Source organism: Emydura macquarii, unplaced genomic scaffold, assembly GCF_026122565.2.
Source record: "Emydura macquarii macquarii isolate MOO-44397 ecotype Brisbane River unplaced genomic scaffold, CSIRO-AGI_Emac_v2 contig_2636, whole genome shotgun sequence".
In the NCBI taxonomy this organism is placed as follows: Eukaryota; Metazoa; Chordata; order Testudines; family Chelidae; genus Emydura; species Emydura macquarii.
In genome coordinates, this window is record NW_027132773.1 from 22,479,548 (window position 1) to 22,498,111 (window position 18,564).

Consider the following 18,564-nt stretch of genomic DNA (forward strand, 5'->3'; position numbering starts at 1 on the left):
GGAGCGTGATCACACCACGCTCATTGCGTCAAGGGATTGCATCCCTATTAGCTATGCTTGAGTCGACAATCAAAGCAGTGCATTGTGGGTAGCTATCCCACAGTGCAACTAGCCGGGGACCTGGACAGCGAGAAGGAGTATTTTAATAATAGGCTCAGCAAGTGCAGAATGGTGGTGGAATGTGCATTTGGATGTTTACAGGCACATTGGTGCAGTCTGCTCACTAGGTTAGACCGCAGTGAAAAAAAATCCCAATAGTTATCTCTGTCCGCTGTGTGCTCCATAATGTCTGTGAGACAAAGGGGGAGAAGTTCCCATTGGGTTGGGTTGTGGAGGCAGATAGGCTGGCCACAAATTTTGAGCATCCAGATGCCACTGCAATGCTTAGAGCCAATCACAGAGTGCTGCGCCTCAGGGAAGCATTGAAAAACTGCTTTTGCAATGAGACACAACACTAATGTTCATTGCTTATCTGTGCTGCACTTTCACTTCATATCCCTTACCCACCCCCCACCAAGCCATTTCCCCCCTTTCCCTCTCACCCACCATTCCAATCCCCTCCTCCTTCCCAGTCCTGCCCAGTTGTGGGTAGAGATTTGGCTGCAGGCCACTGGTCAGCGCTGGGAGAAAGTCTTGGGCTTGGGCAGTAAACAGACCTGGGTGCTGTGGTTTCTGGAGGGAGAAGGTCCAAATGCAGTCTGAACGCAGGGCTAGGGGATTGGCCTAGGGAGCTAGCTAGGGCACAGCAATAGCTAGGCTAGAAAAGCATCTCAGACCTAGCAGAAGAAGACCTGACCATCCTGATGATCACAAGGAGAGATACCTGGTGACCTCGGAGACTCCAGCATTCACCAACCTTGAGCTTATGCTGCACCCAAGAAAAAGTGATTTCCAGAAGGGGCAGGAGATACCCTACTCTGGGACTAAAACACTGAAGCTAGGAAGGGAAAGGAGTTTGGACTCTTAGGTTAGAATATAATGCTCTCTCTCTATAAGCATTGGGAACTCATTACATTGTAGTGTTGCTGGGTTGTGTGTGTGATTCCTCATAGGAATCCCTTTAACTAACTGGGGGTTTATCTTTGCCCAGTTAAAATGTTTGGTATTATTATGCTTGGGGTTTGGTGAATCTCATTGAATCTATTGGGTGTAACATCTATCCTTCATTCAGAATAAATGTAAAAAAGCAATTAAGCTCCTTCATGGAATATACTGCTGAAACAATAGGAGCCACATCCAAAACATAGGCCACATGCAGAACTAGTTAGGAATTTTAGCAATGCAGGGGGAGCAATTTTTCTGGGGAATTAATGCAAACATAGTGGGATGAGTATTCCTTAAGGGAGGGTGTGTGTGTGTGTGTGAGAGAGAGAGAGAGAGAGAGAAAATGAAGCAGCAAAAACACTACGGAAGCACACAAGGAAGGAAACCCCAGAGACAGCCAGAGAAGCACATGTAGCATTACCCTGAGGAAAAAGCTGAGAGAGTGTGTGTGAGAGAGAGAGAGAGAGAGAGAGAGAGAGGTTTTGGGTAGAGTGCTAGCTAAAAAAGAGGCTTGGAATAGTGAGCAAAGAAACTTTCTCTTACTGTTTGATTCTTACTGTGTTTAGGGAAACAGGACTTTGTGTACATTCTTTGTAAATAAACAGAATTGCATTCAAAAAGTATCTCATTCCATCATCAATTTCTCCTCCTAACGGAAAGAATCAACAGGACCCTAAATACTGGCTAATTGCTTGGTTCAAAAGGGGGTAAAAGTATTATACCTGAGTACAACATTTATTTCTGGGGCTAATTCCTGACTCCCCAAAAGCTATGGAAGGGAACCTAGAGCCTGGGACATAGCGGAAGGCAAATGAGATTCTCCACTCTCAAACAGGAGGTTGGGATTTGGGGACTGCTCAGTGAAGCTGGTGCCCCTACCACACTGTTCCACTAGTCTTTTTCCCACTGGCATTATGACTCCACTAGAAGCCCAGATCCTATGGCTGTGTCTCACAGCTACTCGGTAGCAGCCCTAGTGTAAAGTCCAGTAAATGATACTGTTAAAAGTAACTGGTCTGTGGCTCCATCTGCTCCTGCTCCTGAAATGCTGCAGAGTCCGATCCTCATGGTGTACCCACGGAAGGCTTCCGCAGTGTCTCAGGCACCAAAAGATGGAGCATAAGCATCAGGAAGATTCTGCCCAAGTTGGGTTTCATGAGATAGAAAAGGGTAATTTTAAATTATTGTACGCCAAGTAATTTTATTTAAAAAATTACTATAATTAATTAGCTTAGAGAAACAAGAAATAGTAGACCAGCTCTTACTAATTGTTTCTCTTACTGCCAACTGAGGGATGTGCCTCCTGCCAAAGACCAATATTTCTTTGGATGCTTTCTAACATACTCATTTCTATGCAATGAAAATTACATGTATTGTACATTTCTGTTCAAATGATGCTGGCAGGATGTCTGCTCTACTCTGCGTACAAACAATGCAGGAAAGATAGCAACTGTATTACTCACACCATGGGGCACACTGATCTGCTGCTCCTGAGTAGTTGAAAGGATCTTGCAGTTTCCCAGCCTCTCTTTCAATGTGAGGAACCGCCCTCAGTAACTGTTTCCCAATCTACTTCTCATTGTGCCCTTCACTCAGCTCATTTGCAAAGAACTTTTTCTATCATCTTCCTAGGGTTGCCAACATTGTATTTAAAAACAATACAGAACAGACTTCAGACATCCCCAATCTTGATTTGAACCTCTGGGGGCAAGTCCCTTCACCCCCCCCCCCACACACACCCCATAATTCCTAGGGTTTTTTCTTTCCAGCTCTGGATGTTGCAGACAGAACTCAGGGCCTCTGGTGCTGGGCCAGCTGCTGCTGCGACTCCAGTTCAGGTTCTGCACAGGTGCCAGGAGCTGAGTTGGAGACTGCAGTCGCTGGTCTTTGGCTGCTGCAGCTCCATTCACCCTGCTGGGGAAGCTGGCAGACTCTATGAGCGGAGAGGCGACACCTCACAGAAGCACTGACTCCCCTGCCGGACAGAGCTCCTTCGTGACCTCGCACTTCAGCGCCTTTCCAGGGCACACAGCCCCAATCCACTTGCCTGTGCAGGAAAAGCAGATGGGGCTGTGCTCAAGGGCTGGAGTCAGCCAGGGATTGTGTCCAGCAGGGACCAGTACTCATGTGCATCTTTCCACTCCCTTCTTGACCCTGACCCTTGAGTTGGCCTGTTCTGCTTTCCCTGCACAGCACTAAAGGGCCAGGATTGGGAGGGGAGTGGAAAGATGAACCCATGAGTACTGGCCCCCTGCTGTTGAAATACGGGATAAAAGGTATCCCATACTGATTTAGTACAGGACATACAATTTTTTGTTTAAATAGGGACATCTCTTGTAATATGGGACTGTTGACAACCCTACTTCCAGAAGTTCCCAAATTCTTCATAGCATGGACCATATCTTACTACAGAGGTTCCCATTTGGACATCTCTCCTCCCATTCACTATCATTTCCCTGCCAATTATGATGAAATAATATCCAGGTGATAGCACCAATTGTTTACATGGGAAATGATTATTAGGAAAGCATTTAATGCATTCTTTTACTTTCTTTCAAGGCCATTTAGAAGGTAGAAACAAAGGGAAACCCGCTCTAGGGAAACTTCTGCTGATTCCAGGCCTGCTTTGCGTGTGTTTCTACTCTAGAGGTTTACAAGGGTGTAAATAGTTATACTGGGGTTAAATTACCTAATCTATACAAGCCAACTGTCACTGCCTATTTAAGTGAATATGGCATCTAGCCTTCCTTTAAGGAAGTATTAACACCCCAAAACCTAACTTGGTTCTCACAGATTAGCTTGTTATTTGGACTGTTTGTATTGGTCTGAATTTGTTGTGATTATATATCTTGGAGAGAAAGGAAACTTTTTCTGAAACTATTACTTTGGGGAAATGGTCTAGCAAGAATCATTTGGGTTTCTCTTGATGATAAATTGTTATTTTTTTAATGAATGTGGGATACAAATTCTAAAATCTTACTACTCAACACAACTCTGTCTTAGAAACTGAAGCAGATCAATACAAATTAATAAAGAATGGAAAAAAAAGGAAACAAAAGTACTGGAGGAGTGAGAGGCCATCATACTATTGCATGTTTCCATTTCCAGACAGGCCCTACTGAAGCAAAAGTCATTTTGACCAATTGACATTAGGCAGAAGTATTACTGTCACAGATTTGTGTTAAGCAGGATGTTTTGAGGTACTTCTTGAGATACTGCTGCATCTCTGTTAAAAATACACTGAAAATGTTTCACACAGTATGCTATGTTAAATTATTTCGTGATCTCCGCAGCATACTAAAGTTCAGTGGGCCAAAACTATCAGGGTGTTGACCAGCTGAAGTCAATGGAGTTACACCACACATGGATTTGGCCCTACAGGTCCAACTCACTGATACAGTTGTATTCCTCTTTATCATACAGTTGTTATGTGTGCTCTGGGGCTTATCTGAGGAGAGATGTTTGTTCCTTGGAGTATTTTGAAGACATATTACTGCTGCATTAACAGCGCCTTCATCAACTGCACTGAACACAGATTCATCGGGTATTAAGTGCATAGCTGTCTACAAAACAGATTTAGAATCACAGAATGGTTATATTACTTACATATTATTTGTGGATTAAAAAATCCAGCAAACTTTACACTTTTAAAAAGCTGCTTTTCATGGATTGAATTTGACTGTCATTTGTAGATCAGTTACAAATCATTTAAATGAACTAAAATTGCTTACAGAAACATATTCCAGGATTTCCTTAGGAAATCTTTCCTGCCTCTATTTAAGACTAATCTGGTACTAATGTATATCTTTAATCAGAGGCTAGCCTCTAGTTCAATTAGTTGTGCAAGTGCTTTCCTGAAGAAAAAGGCAATGTGTGTACATGCTTAAGAAATATAGTAATATAATGGAATTGATTGCTGTCTCGAGTAATAGTATGCTTCATTTGATACAAGCTTCTTTACTTGTATAGAGAATGCTGTATTCAGAGTTTAGACTCATGTTGTACAAAGGTGGGCCTCAGTTAAAACTTCAGATCCAAAGTCCACTGACTTTTATGTTGCTTCAGTGTGTCTTTCCAAGTCTCCCAAACTTTAGAGGAGTGCAAAAAAAAAATAAAAAATCCAGACTGCAGTTTTTGTCCATCTCAATACACGTTAAAATTGGTCAGCACAATTCTGACAAAATATTTTTTTTTCCATCAGAATTTGCCATTCATAAATATCAAAATGTTTCATGGAAATAGCTTGATTCTTGATGTCATTGTAGTGGAATCCAGGCAACAGAACCCTGCCTGGTTTCCTGCTAGTTGTGCACCTGGCTCCCTGGCAGCCTGCCTCGTGGGCTGATAGGAAGGTGAGAGCCTGGAAGATTTAACCTAACCCCCAGGCTTATAATTCCTTTGCAGCCAGGCTCCCAGGACTTTGAGGATCCCTGGATCTGGGCAGACCACCAGACAGAGTGCTTGGACAGTATCAGAGCCAGAGACTCCAGAGTGCAGGAATGGTAGGGTGCCTCAGAGCTGAGGCTCCATTTCCCTTTTGAGGAGAATTTGGAAATTTTTAATTTTTGTTCCAAATCACAACAAAGCCAGATTTCAAAATAATAAACTCCTCCACAGAATGAAACTACCTTTCTCCACCCAGCTGTAATCAATATCTAGTGCTGATACTGAGGGCCCAACCCTGCAAATAATTGCTTACCTGTGTACAGTCACAGCTGCTCCAAATTTTGCTGATTGTAATTGGATGTTGTGTGGAAGTAAGTGGGTGTGAGTAACTGTTAAAGATCTTAATGATGCCACGGCATTCTTATTCAAAACATGTATAGGGAAAACCCAGTGTCTCTGTCATAATATACATCAACATAAGTATAGGTCAATGTCAAAAATCAAATTACATATGCAAAGGAGAATATCAGGGTTGAATATCCTAACAAGAAGCACATGTTTTTTCTTTTGATTGCAGGCATCTTCCCATTAGGGTGACCAGATGCCAGGATGTTAGGGACTTTGTTTTATATACACAACTATACCACACACGCCTCCCAAAAAAAAAAAAAAATCCTGATTTTTTTCACACTTGCTGTCTGGTCACCCTACTTTCCATCTACACTCAACTTTCTTTGGACAGGCAGGGTTTGGTTGTTAAGCTGCTCTCACATGGGTTCTAAACTCCATTCCTAAAACATTGTTCTTATAAATGTAAAATGATTTGAAGTAATTTACATTGGTTGTATCATCCCTTCAGTTCAATGATACTTTTTGCATTGTATGAATGCTAACATGAAATACTTATCTCTTGTCTTTGGTTTTTATGGTGGGTGCTAATAAGATCCAACAATTGCAAAAGGCACATTGAGATCTGCTTCTCAGAGCTACACCCCATGATTTTCTGAAAGGGCTATTTAGATGTAGAACACTTCATCAAGACTGTTGTATATATTAATGTGTTTGTTCAGGATAATCTCCATATAATAAAATGCAATAACTTCTCCAGGTCATCATCAGTGAGACTATGCAACGTCCCTCTCCTTGCAGGGTATGGATTGATTCACTGGTGTTCTCTTTTCTCCAAGTGGCTCCATTTCACCCCTCATTCTTTAAAGATGAAATAGGAAGTGGAATCAACATTTTGGATTTCTAAAGGCAGGAAATTTGAGCCTTCGAGATTTGTGGCCCCAGCAAAAACTTGATGCTAAATCAAATGGTTTTACACGCTCCCTCCCTGCCCAGCTCTGCCAGCATGAATTTCAAATATTGGGTAGCTCCACTCAGAGAAGAAGAGTCCAAGATGGGGGAAGGGATCTCAATCTAGGGACATGAAAGCAGTATAGCCAGTACTTTGCTGCGTAAATTACAAATTTGGTCAAAAGACAACATTGCTAGAGATGGGTCAAAATCAGAACTCCAAATCCAAATTTCCCTCTCCCTCTCAAGATCTGAACTTTGCAGCTCAGATTAATCTCTCAATTATTGACAGGTTGGTACATTTTCAGTGGAATTTAGGTATGTTTTGAGAACAAGTTGATTTTTTTTAACCCAGTCACCCATCCATAAATGTACATTTGTCTTCATTTTACTGCTAGCTGCTGCCTTAGGAACATCACAAAGCTATGTTCAGGGTGGAGAACCATTAGACATTCATACTTAAATTCACAGTTAGGTTGCAGGAGCTGAGTGTGTGACCCAGAATGGCAGCTATCAGAGCATTCGAAGAAATGATGGACACACACTGACAGATTTATATTCTTCACTTTTGTAACCCTATTCAGCAATTGTAATAACATGAAAAAATGCTAACAGTGTGGAGAGTTTTATATAATGGCTTTTACTGTATGTTTATTTTTAAAGGGCACTATGAGAAATGAAATAATTTGGAAGATCATCATTGCCAAACATGCCACCAACCACCAGCTAACCTGTGGTGTGTAATTTTTTCTTGCCGCATATTAGAAAAACATGGGAGCAATGCATGCGGAGATCTTTCCACAGTTCTGAATACAAAGATCTGCCCCTCTGGTTTAGTGTATGAATTAAATAATCCAGTGAACATTAAGAGGTGGTAGTGACATGTTTGCTGGTAGAAAAATGAATAATACTCAGAAAATGGAAAACTAATACATCTCCAATTTATTCAGAATGGTTGTAAGGATTTTCAAACAATACTTTGATGGAGAAAATAACTTTACATCAGTAAAAAAATGAAGAATAAGTCACTAAGCTGGTGTCATATGGCTGCATTAATGCAGTTGTGAAGTGGCATGGTTCAAACATAATAGCGTCACCTGAAAAAACTGTTTCAGTAAGATTTGTATTTAGTGTACACCTATCTAATGATCATGTACTAGCCGTCCTTGTGTCAACATTTCAAAAGAAAACAGTAGTTAAATGCATAAAAGCAATACACCTTTATGTTCACATTCCTTTGTCCTGAAGCCAGTAACACTGATTGTTGTATTAATTTAGAGGTCTTACTCAATGTATTTTTAAAAATTAATAAAGGAATTAATTTTAAATGGCTACATTTATATAAAAATTTGACCAGGGACAGACTCCTGCTGGTCCTTCAAGGATTTAAGCACATGTTTAACTTTAAGCACCGAATAATTCTATTGTATTCAGTTGAATTAATCATATTTGATAAAAGCAAGCATGTGCCTTTGCAGGATCAGGGCATAAAATGTCTGACTCACTGTTCAAATTATTCACCATACTCAGCCCGTTGATACATAATATTCAGATACTATACCTGAGTGAGCAGTCTCACAGAGTGAACTCCTGGCTCCATCGAAATCAATGAGAGTTGTGTCAGTGACTTTAGTGGAGCCAGGATTTTAGTCAGAGAATCTTATCCTGCCTCCTTTGAAAGCAATGGGAGTTTTGTCGCTGGTTTCAATGGAAATAAGATTGAGCACTATTAGTATTTTGGAAAATAAATTAAGCCTAAAGAGCACCCTTAAGGCTGGCTGTGCCTAATCTAAAACTGAATATATGTTGGCAAAGAAAGATGTGGTTTTGGATGGACTAACTGCTTACCTAACACTGTTTGCAGTAGAGCACATTATATGTCAGTCTAACTTTTTGGCACAGTAATAAACAACGTATTGACATATTAAGATTACGGGACAAATCCTGGCCTCTGAAGTCAATGGCAAAGCTCCCAATGACTTAAATAGGTCAAGATTTCATGCTGTATATATTAATCCACATAAAGTGGAATTTGGAGAATCTACATGAGTAAGAGTTTCTGGCAAAGATGAGCCTAACTAAGACCAAATTAGTTGACGTAACTGCTAAAAAGCAATTCAGTTTTTTTTTTACAGACATTTACACATACAATCCCATCACAGGAGTAATAATTATTTTCACAGAGATGGAAAAAAAAATAGAACAATTTAACGTTTAACCCCACTGGATATCAATGGAAAGTTACAGTTTGAACCTATCAGAAGGCTCATCTTTTTTTGTCCATACACCCAGCTAAACGCACCCAGCTGCGTATCTTAAAAGTGATCCTTTTTCTTTATTTGCTTTCCAAAAAGCCCAAACCAGCTCGCACTGAAGTCAGCAACAAACTCCCATTGACTTCAAAGGGGCAAGATCAGACTTCCTGAGATTACATGCTCAAAGATAATGTTGGAAGGCTTTGTATTTAGTAGGCTGGATTTAAAAGAAACCCCAATCTTTTAGATTTACAAACACTCTGGCTGATTTTCATGCCATCTGAAAGTTCTGTACATTTGGGCTGTTGTTATTTGCTTTGATTATTCTTATAGACAGTTGTATTTTTCATTAAGTTTTTGGTGTTCATGAACATTTGGGAATGAGATGTCAATACGGCTCAACTGGTAACATTCTTGACTCTTGAAGAAAAATTTGGGTGTTTGAGTCCTACACCAAACCATAACCTTGCATCCATTACTGATGCTGAAATACAGTACTACATGAGATGGGGGATGGGAGAGATCTATTCTCTACTAGAAACTTTCAAGTATGATAATGAACCAAGGTGGTTAATGCTGGTCTTTGGCTGTTTGATTCCTGATGCTAGTTATTGATCCCCTTCCACTTTTCAAAGATTGTGTTGTGTCTACACATGACAATTAAAATAATCTGGGTACCCAGTTCCATTTTGTATGGTAAATATAGCACTAATCCACATTTTTTATACTAACGTTTAATTATGGGTTCAATTTATCGCAAAGGCAATGGAGCTTTCTGAACCAGTTTCGTACCAGACATTGAATTTGTGCCGCCGTGGAAATTCGGTGGCATTTTAGAGACAGTCCACTATATCTTTATGGGCAGCCATAAACCATGACACATATTGCGGAGGACTGCAAAATGACTCAACTTCCTGGAGGTCTTCTGAGCAGGGGGTTGGACCAGATGACCTTCTGAGGTCCCTTCTATTCTATGATTCTATGCTTCTAAGAATGCTATGGCTTGACTTGACTGGACTGCAAGTTTAAAACAATGTCAAAATGAGTGTCTTGTTCAAAGAGAGAGCAATATGGGAGGTTTTGATCCAGACTTGATCATTGGGAGTTAATTATTATAGTTTACTTAGAGGATCAGCAGCCTCGCGGTGAGAAGTATGAGCGTAGGTTGAGACAGGGAAAAGCTGTTCCAGGAAGGAAACAAAAAGTGATAGATGACTGGGAGACTTCCCACCCATCCTTATTGGGGACATGGACAGTTGCAGGAGCCCATTTGAAAGTGGGATCAGGGGAAATCAAGGTTGGGAAGGGCTTTGTACAGAAAGGACAGCCAAGTCCATGGAAATTAAGGAGCAGGGCTAGCCCCAGGTGTTTTGTTGCCCTGGGTGGAAGATGTTTCTGGCACCCACCTAATGGCCAAGTGAAAAACAAAAACCAGGTTTGATGCCATTTTCCCTTCCAGGATGTTGATTTGGTGGCCCCTATAGTTGGTACCCTGGGGAACCACCGTGATCACCTGCCTCTAAGGCCAGATCTGTTAATGAGGCACCCAGATCGGTTACTGTGACTGTTGCAGTCTCATTGCTTTAAACATATGTTTTCAACATCTTAAGTGTTTCTGTGCTTTTACATTCCCCCAGCCCTTCCTTCTGTTCAGAGTATAACAAACTTGTCCTATCTGAGCCCAAGCACATTCTAGCCCAAATTAGTGAATCTGCTTCAAGTTTACATTACAAAAGAGAAATGTACTGTAACCAGATCAGGAGGCAATTGTGTTATAACTGAGTCCCCTGGCCTGACTCAATTGCAATTGTAGTTTAGCCAGGCACTATAGTTTGAACAGTGCAAGCAACAACCATGTTGGAAAACTGTTCTCAAGCACTGTTCTGGCAGGTTTACATTTGACAACTGTTTGTAAACATAGCTAGTGCTAGCACAGTGTCCGTGTCCAGCGGAGACTGGGGTTATTTTGGAGAATGTAGCTAGCCGTGACTGTGCTGAAGGCAGCATGTAGCACATCTCTAGAAGTTTCTGAACAGAGCTGTAACAGTTTGCCCACTAGAATGTAGGCTGAAATCACTAAATTAGTTTCACTCAAAACCTCTGTCAGATGTCAACATGTGTTTCTTTTATTGTTGGTGTGTAAAACGCTCTGAGTTGCTTGTATTCATGCACTCTATAAAAGTAATATATATAGTAGTATATATGATTAATATTTCAGAACCCTTCCCTGCAGAGTGGAACATTAATACAATTAGGAACAAAATTATTGTATCTGACATTAGAAACCTAGTATTTATTACTATTATTTACGCATCACTAATAGGATGGTCTGCACCTTCCAGACCTTTATGAAGACACGCTCCCTGCCCTACATAGCTCAAGGTAGACAACATACAAATAAGAGATGAGGTTGGTTGGAACCAGAAATATTTTAAAATTTGTATTTGTCTTGTAAGTTTCAGCCAAGCTTTTCAGATTTTTCTTCTTTAGATTTAGGGTTATTTCAACAAGTAACTTTTCTCTACAGGGATTTGTAGGCTTTTTGGAAGAAGCATGTTTTAAGAAAGAACTTGCAATTTATGTACGGATAGTTTCAGGCTTACAAACCAAAACACTCCCCAGTGTACATGTTGAAAGATTAATTGCATTTTTAAGACACAGTGGACCAACTTCAGCCCTAGGGTAAGCTTGAGCAACTTCACTAAAGACAGTGGACCTGCATCCATTTGCACCAAGACTGGATTTGACACAGGATTTTCAGTATAACTGTCTTTTGCACTGATACTTTTTACAAGACATATCAGGCTTATCAAAATAAATACCAACCTTGCATTGCTCATTGCATTGGAATCTTACAGACAAAATATCGCAAAGACTCATCTGAAAAAGTAATGACTCTTATGCAGCACTGGTCCAGACACACCAATAGATCTTGTATCATCTTAGAGACAATACTATTGGATTAAGTGAAAATTGAATTAATCCAAATGAAATCTTGGAGCAAGTTTGCTTTATCATTCATTCCTGAGAGATTCAAAAGTCTCCATTGATTTGAGTGAGTAGAATAGTTTTACTCCATTGAGCAAACAAAATGGTTGGGAAATTATTTATTCTTTTTAGTTCTGGTATCAAGGTTCCATAACTCTTTCCTCATGAGAACAATAAGAAATGGTGTAGTTCTTGGACTTTAATAAATTGCCCTGGCACCTCACCAGGGCCTTTCATATGAAGCATTACTCTGATTCTGAGGGTCAAAATTGCTACAATATGTTAAACATTCAGGCAGCTAGCGTAGCAATTGTTCAGAAAAAGCTGATATGTGAAATTTCTCATTGCATTTTCCACTTATTGTAAGGGTATGATTTGATGTTTCCACAACAGTCCTTGGGAATTTTAGGTCCCATCACAAAGGAAGAAATGACAAAAGATTATGGTGGTTATTTCAATTTAAAACTTCTAAAGCAAACGTAGTGCACATGAAAGGTGCGGATGTTACAGTCCTGAGGACTGCAGTTCAGATTATTCACAGAACAGAAACAGCAGGAGCTGCAGCAGAGCAAACTTCATAAATTCATATTACTGGGGCAATCACCCACCATGCATCTCCTTATCTATACGATGTTGGCATTCAAACTGACTCTCATGGGCCATCAGAGAGGGCTGGATTCGGATTTAAGACACAGACGTGAGCTGCACCACCCCAGGAATAACCCTTCTGGCCACTGTGCCTCAGAGATACCCTACAGTCACAATTCCTTTCCTTCTTGCTCCTGGGATAGCAATTTACAGCTGGCCTCCAGCAAGTATACTCAGTTATTCTGGCCAATGAGTAGGAATGATAGAACCAAGGCTCTGCCTGTTCCCTGCTCCTCCTCACCCATTCTCCGGCCACCAGATTGAGGGAAAGTAAGTGTTATGAACTGGGATATAGGCAGTCAGGTCCAGTGGGCAGAGCAGGCATCCAGGTTGGGGAACAAAGCCAAGGGTCAACACAAGAGTCAACTGCTAATTACCAGAGCCAGGGGTCAAGCTAGAGTCAGAAGCAGGAATCCAAGCTAAGGGTCAAAGCCAAGGTCAGATACCAAACACCACAGCCAAGGGTCAAGCCAAAGTCAAGGTCAGAAGTCAAAGGCTGGAGTCAGAGCCAGGACCAATAACTGATGATTGGAGGCAAGATGTAACGGCAGGAACTAGAGGAGAGGCCAGGATCAGGCATAGAGCAGAAGCACAGTAGAAACAGAAGCAAAGGCAGGAGCAGAGTAGGAATTAGGAACTGAAGGCAGGCACAAGAAAGTCTAATGGAACCACAACAGGAAATCATCTTGCTTCTCAGACAAGCATTCTGTACCTCCTTCTGGCTTAAATAGTATGGTTGGACCAATTGATGGAGCTGGGCAATCCTCCAATCAGGTCTTCTGGGGTGGTGCCTTGGCTCAGGCTATAGTCCTACTAGCTTCTTGGCCTACCAGGTTTTAGCAGACATTGGGTGGAGATCAGGATGCTGCTGCTGTCTAGGGACTCCCAGCCCTGGATTCAAGACCCAGGACCCCAAAGTCATATGGCAAATAGCCCTGTTTACTCCTGTGTGCCTGCACTTGAGGTTCATATAGCCTGAGGTGTGGTGTAAGAGGGATTTACCCTCCAATGTAGCTGGAGTCACAGTCTAGCCCAAGCAGTGGTAAATCCCTCAGGGAGAGGGCAAAGAGAACATACAAAGCAAGCATTGATATACTCCCTTGGCCAGGTATGCAACTCTCAGCTGTGAAGCCTTGGGTTTTTGTATGTGTAGATTTCAGTATCAGGCAGACCACTCCCCTGGAAAGTTCCTCATTCTGCTACAGACACAGCACACATTCAGCTTGCTTGGCAGAGAAGAATGCAAATCAGTCTAATGGCTGAAGATTTGAATAATTCTGAATGAACACTCAGTGTAAAAATGGAGCCATGGAAATCATGTAACACATCATGGAAATATTAAATACACCAGGGTGTTATACTTAGAAGTTTTTAGATACTCTTTTCTGCCTATACTTTGTGTGGAGAGGGGGAAAGGGGGGAATCAGGAGTTGTATTTAGAATTGTCAGAGGGCAGGTACACCCCATCACCCTTAGGGGGAGTTATGGCCCACTGGCCAGTCAATAGGGCCACCCCCCTTTGCAGGGCCACATGGCCCAGTGCCCAGAGCCAATAGGGCCACCCTTCTATCTCAGGGAGTACGGTCTGCTAGCCAAAGTGGAATGGGCCACTACCCAGGGTTAGCAGCCAGGATAAAGGGATCCAAGCCCTCCCTACTCCACCAAGTCCTGGGCCCTGTCAGCAGCAAGTGTATCCACACCTGCATCAGCAGGGATCCACCCAAAACACACTGACTCAGTTCCACAACTGGATCAATGTCTGGTTCCCCTGGACTACTGCCTACCTGCTCTGTAGTCCACAGGCCCCCCCATTCTTCCAGGGAACTCAGCAGCCAAAGCTCCCAATGACTCCTCCTCCTCACAGGCTTCTACAGACAGCCAGGTATTCACCTGGGCCTCAGCATACCTAACCTCCGCAGGCTGGTCTGGGGCTTTGACCACACCCAATTTAAGCAGGCACCTACAACATACATCATCTCTCCTCAACAGTCAGCCCAGAGACTGAGCTAGGCTACTGCTTGCTCCCAGTCCCTTTTATACTGTGGTTCCAGTTGGCAGGTTCCCAGCACGGTTGAGGGGGCGTGGCTTCCTCAGCCCAAAGTGTAGGGTTAGCCGCTTCTTGTCCAGTGCAAGGCAGATATACTCTGTCAAAACAATATCAATGTTTCTCTGTGGTATTTTATATTTAAAAGATTATCCCTTAAAATAAAGTATTACCTTCTGGTGAGATGTGCCAGACTGTGCTGGAAAGTTGAGCTCTCTATTCATCCAAGATGAAATACTATCATCCCTGAATGAAGCCTGAGTGAATTAGCTTTGAGCTGAGTGACTCCCATTCAGTCCTTGCAATTGTTCTGTTGAATTTGCTAACACAGATGACAATTAGTGGCATTTATAGTGACGATTTTTGTGATACAACTATTTGGTTATTTGGGAACTGGGCTGAACCCACCAAATTCAATTCACATGGCTCATTTCTTGTTCTGAAACAGCTTTCACATTCACAGTAACATCTTTTAGTAACTCCTCATCTGGATTGGATTGAAATCAGCAGCTGTTTCAGAAGCACAGGGTTGAGTTTTGCTGCATTTTTGAAATGGGGTTAACATGATTTGATTCTGGCTGCCTTTATATTTAAGCTGTTTATTGCAATGGTGATAGCCATAGCCAGCAACAGGCAAAATCTCTCATGTACACAAGGTTTCTGGGTCTCATTTTCCATAGGAGGATAATAATACAGTGGTCAACATTAAAAAGTCATTAGTTAACCCACTAGTTATCCCTGTGATGTTGTATGATTAAAATATAACCACATATAACATTGTTGCTATCACTGTTCTACAACGACAACAAAGCTTATGCAAAGTATGTTATATAAGGTGTCAATGGAAAAGTTATGATTTGCTACGTATGATTATCCTGTTTATATACATATATCATTTTGTATCTGAAATATAGTTTTTGTATCTGAAGTTGACTATGTACTGGCATCCTGAATTCTATACTGCATTCCAGAGTAACACCCAGCAGGTAAAATCTACACTGAAGCCAGACAGCCCATTGTGAATGGACTACGCAAGTTAATGGCCCATTAAAGGACACTTAGCTCACACAATAGACCATAGAAGAAGCCTCTCCCCACCCAGTGAGCCAGAATATGGGCAATGGCTGTTCCTATGACTCATCAAAGCATGCAAGGGCAAGTGACTTGCTCATGTGACCCTGGACTCCATTTTGGGATTGTAATTTTTCATAAATTGATTGAGACACTGAAAGCATCTACCAACATGGAAGAAGGTATATAAGGCCCCATTTGGTCTTTATTTGCTGCTTCATTTCTCTGAGTGGATTTTTAACAATGAAACTCTAAACAAGGACTGATAGTGGGTGGGTGAGATTTTGTGGCCTGCACTGTCAGGAGGTCAGACCAGATGATCATATTGGTCCCTTCTGACATTAGAGTCTATGAGTCTATGATAATTAACCCCCAAGCTGTTTGGGTAATTTCCAGAAACATTTTGCAAATCAGCAGTTTATTTCACTACCGCTGCAATTTGATCTAAGTATTTTGCAATGATTGTATGTATGTGCTTCTATGTACATTTTAACTCTCTCTTCTTTCTCTTCCCTATGTATAAACCTTTAGATATTAGCTACTAAAGGACTGGCAGCAGCCGGATTATGGGGTGAGAACTGAGTTATATATTGACCTGGCTGTGTGGTTGATCTCTTGGGATTGGAAGAATGCCTTTGTTTGATTAAATTGGTTTTAAATAAATCACTCATATTTAAAGTCTAGTATCTGGGTGATGAAACAAGGGCTGCCTGGGATATCTAAGGAAACTGCCTTTCTGACTTCGTCTTACGACACTGGTTAACAAGAAGTTTACTTTTATTGCAGGCTTGATATATTTTATGGAAAAATAATCACCAGTCTGGGGAGGGTCTGCCCCATTTCTCAGCAGTTTGTCCTGAATCTGGTATCCTCAGCTGTGACCCACTGAGGTATGGTGACAACACTACCACTAGCATTTCCTAATTTAAGTACAGGGAGATATTGCAGATTCTTGGATACCACTGTGGAGACTTTAATGGCAACCCCTAACTAAAATCACACCCCGTGGCATTGGAAACTCATTTAACATTTGAAAAAGGGCTCTACTCCTCAAGCTCTAGAGAGGCACAAAATATTATGCATTTATTAAAAATAAATAAATAAAATGATTAAAGTTGAATTATTCTATTAGAATTTCTATTTTTTCAGAATTAACTATCATGGGCCATTTTCATGGCTAGGGTAAGTGGGCCCAATTCTATTAACATCAGTGATGTTCCACCTCTTATGACAATGCTATATTTGACCCAGTGTGTCTGGCTTTAAAGTTATGACATTATTTCTATAAGCAAATTTTAAACTAAACAATGAGCAACGTTGAAATAGAGGCAAAATTAACTTGGCAAACAGTTCCTGCATTTGATCCTGAATCATAAACACTTCTTCTCCCAGGAGTAAATTTAGTGTATGTCACATTCAATGTAAACACCATTCAGAAATATACTCATTACCCTAATAGGGTTTACATGATTGTGTCAGCTGTCACCACAATGCTTAATATGGATGAAATATCATAACTAAATGGTTAGATTTATACTCAGCCTGTTTCTATGGTAATTACATTTGCTTATTAACTTGCTTTGGTAACAGAGCTGAATGACAGTCAGTGTTGTCCTATTGACGTCAATAATATTAAGCAAATATATGGTCTGACTTCTTATATTTGGGCCCAGCTGTATATTTAAGGGACTCACTTACCTATTGGGCGATATGAAGCCTCATCAACCATAAGACGTCTGGAAAACATAGTGTCTTGAGCATCGTGTTACAGAGCTCCCCCGTGTGCAAGGGAATGCATGCGTGCACTGCTACACCCTTTCAGGGAATGAAGTTTACACTCTTCCACACCCTTTCAGGGAGGCAAAGTAAGTGTTGCTAGCAGTTCTAGCTAGGAGCAGCCCTTTCTGCTCAGGGGTCAGAAAGACTGCTGTTGTAACCACCTTCTTTATGGGAGTGCAAGGAGGTGGCTCCTTACGCCATTTTCCCCCTCTTGTACACCTATTTGGAGTTGACTGCAATTTGGCCCTTTACCATTGTTTCTTAATTGATTTGAACAACAACAAACACTCTAGGCAGAGCATCTCTAATTACATGTCTCTGGTAGTTAGTCACTTAGCATTCAGCATCATGCCTCATAACATCCACTACCTGTGGTGTATAATAATACACTCTTACGTCTCTTTGCTATAGGGCCAAATTCTATTCTTGTAATGGACTTAATATGAAGCCACGTGCATAATTTGGCCCTAAAGTTGGTTTCTGTCTGATAGTTTCTACTGATACAAAAACAAACTGTGCATGTTTCAAAATGAAATTAAAACCTCCTACTTCTGTCAATCATTTTACTGGCTGCTGCATCTAATAGATTTCTGTTTATTTGACTGATTTTTTAAAATCTGTCCCTAGTAACTCGTGTCTCCTGTACTTTCAATGCTCCTGCTGCTGGCGTCAGGCAGCATGGAGCAGGAGGAAACAACCTGACTGAAATGCTCAAGGCATGACAGGAGTTTTGGATAGAAGAGACTGACAGGAGCCTGGCATGTGTGTGTGTGTTGGGGGGGGCGGGGAAGGCAGGAGCTTAGGTTCTGTATGTTTGTGGGATTGGATAGGAGGTCAGGGGGAGGAGGGACAGTTTGGATGGAAACAGGCTGGGGGAAATAGGGCAGAAGGGTCTCTAATCACTAGAGAACACTCCCCTCTAGAACCAAATTCCAAAATTCAGAGCATCTACATTTCTCTGCTGTCAGTAAATAGCTGTGAAACCCACTAGCAAAGTACATGTATCATCCCATTCCAGTGGCTGGGCCACATCAAGCATAATAGCCTCAT